The sequence below is a fragment of the Palaemon carinicauda genome, chromosome 28 (assembly GCF_036898095.1).
Source record: "Palaemon carinicauda isolate YSFRI2023 chromosome 28, ASM3689809v2, whole genome shotgun sequence".
Taxonomy (NCBI): domain Eukaryota; kingdom Metazoa; phylum Arthropoda; class Malacostraca; order Decapoda; family Palaemonidae; genus Palaemon; species Palaemon carinicauda.
In genome coordinates this window covers 52585012-52587511 of record NC_090752.1, presented here as the reverse complement: position 1 = coordinate 52587511, position 2500 = coordinate 52585012, and the positions used below count along the sequence as shown (strand labels likewise).

Below are 2500 nucleotides of genomic sequence, written 5' to 3'. Positions count from 1 at the left end.
GTGATTAAGTGTATGATAGAATGTTGTGTTCTGAGAATTGTCTCTTTTTTAATGCTAAGATGAATTTTGCTTACGTTTAGGCCCTCTCTCTCTCTCTCTCTCTCTCTCTCTCTCTCTCTCTCTCTCTCTCTCTCTCAGATGTCAGGATGCCTGAAAACTTTAAATCAATCAATCAATCTCTCTCTCTCTCTCTCTCTCTCTCTCTCTCTCTCTCTCTCTCTCTCTCATATATATATATATATATATATATATATATATATATATGTGTGTGTGTGTGTGTGTATACATTACACACACATATATATACTGTATATATACATATATATATATATATATATATATATATATATATATATATATATATATATATATATATATATGTGTGTGTGTGTGTGTGTGTGTGTGTGTCATCGTACGTGTGTGTGTGCAAAAAATACCACAGGAAAATTTAAAATATAAGAGTAAACCTTAACTAGTTTCGGCTTACTTCACGCTTAGCTCTCTTGAGTAAGGGGGATGGGAAGTAGTCATACCCTGGTGAATGGGGCTTGCGTGTACGTGTGTGTGCATATCTAATTAAATAGTTAGCCGTCATTTTTGACGGGTTGCATGCACTGGTATTACAGAAGAATGAAGTGAAGATTCCTACAATATCTCGGCTTTGGCATATTTATGTTTTACTATTGGCAGCTCTACTTCAGAATATCCTGCCAATCAAAACTCTCATTAGAGTGATATCCTCTACCGCTAGAGAGTCATGGGGTCCTTTGACTGGCCAGACAATACGAAATTCGATCCTTCTCTCTGGTTACGGTTCACTTTCCTTTTGCCTACACATACACCGAATAGTCTGGCCTATTCTTAACAGATTCTCCTCTGTCCTCATACACCTGACAACACTGAGATTACCAAACAATTCCTCTTCTCTCAAGGGGTTAACTACTGCACTGTAATTATTCAGTGGCTACTTTCCTCTAGGTAAGGGTAGAAGAGGCTCTTTTACTATGGTAAGCAGCTCTTTTAGGAGAAGGACACTCCAAAATCAAACCATTGTTCTTTAGTCCTGGGTAGTGCCATAGCCTCTGCACCATGGTCTTCCACTGCCTTGGGTTAGAGTTCTCTTGCTTGAGGGTACACTCGGATACGCTATTCTATCTAATTTCTCTTCTTCTTGTTTTGTTAAAGTTTTTATAGTTTATATTTTACTGTTACTGTTTTTGAAATATTTCAATTTTCTTTGTTTCCTTTCCTCGCTGGACTATTTTCCCTGTTGGAGCCCCTGGGCTTATAGCACCCTACTTTTCCAACTAGGTTTACAGCTTAGCTAATAATAATAATGATAATAATAATAATAATAATAATAATAACCAGCCAATCAGAACTACATATCCTTTCCCGTCTTCTGCTTTAGAATATTCAGCCAATCAGAACTTTCGGTACATATCCTTTCCCGCCTTCATGTCATTACATCACAGTCCTCTGCAATCCCTCGCGTAAACACTGTTTAACAAAGTTAAGACGTATTAGCGAAACAGTTGTCTGAAATGAAAAAGGGGTTGATTGGATTCGTCAACTTTCTGGCTTTTAAAACTCTTCCGCTTTGTTTCCTTTTTGATAAATCGGTATTTTCATTCTTCTATTCAGTTTCTATTGGAAAGTACAACATCTTTCTATTTCTCCTTCTATTAGTTTCTATTGAAAAGTACAATATCTCATTTTATCTTCTTCTATCAGTTTCTATTGAAAAGTATATCTCTTTTTATCTTCCTCTATCAGTTTCTATTGAACAGTACAATACCTCTCTTTTACTTCTTCTATCAGTTTCTATTGAAAAGTTCAATATCTCTTTTTCTTCTTCTATTAGTTTCTATTGAAAAGTTCAATATCTCTCTTTTTCTTCTTCTATCAGTTTCTATTGAAAAGTTCAATATCTCTTTTTCTTCTTCTATTAGTTTCTATTGAAAAGTACAATATCTCTTTTTCTTCTTCTATTAGTTTCTATTGAAAAGTACAATATCTCTCTTTTTCTTCTATCAGTTTCTATTGGAAAGTACAATATCTCTTTATATATTCTATCAGTTTCTATTGAAAAGTACAATATCTCTTTTTCTTCTTCTATTAGTTTCTATTGAAAAGTATAATCTCTCCCTTTTTTGCATTTGTAGGACAACTCAACTTCTTTGTAAGTCAACCAAGTCGTTCGTCATCCGATATGGCGGCTTGTGTTTTGTTCCTTTTGGTAATGTTATGCCCCACTTGGGACGAACCTCCTCCCCAAGGTGGACTGACCCGACCTCTTATTTCTCTTCTAACTTTTGTCACTGGTCGAGTTTAGAATTTGTTTTGCTACTCGAGTTCCCCAGTGGGATCGGTCCACCTGATGTTTCCTTCATATTCCTTTTTCCTTTTTTCAGTGGCTTCGTTTTATAGGGATTTTTATTCTTTGTTCTATCCTTATTACCGTCTCACCCACGGTTGAAAATTTGCCGTAAAAAACGGT

General features: G+C 35.4%; 1 protein-coding gene across 2 annotated transcripts in view; it reads right to left on the bottom strand.

The window, feature by feature from the left end:
- LOC137621581 (uncharacterized) overlaps window positions 1-2500 on the bottom strand; it is a 59966-nt gene that overhangs the window by 42204 nt on the left and 15262 nt on the right. The window lies entirely within an intron of this gene.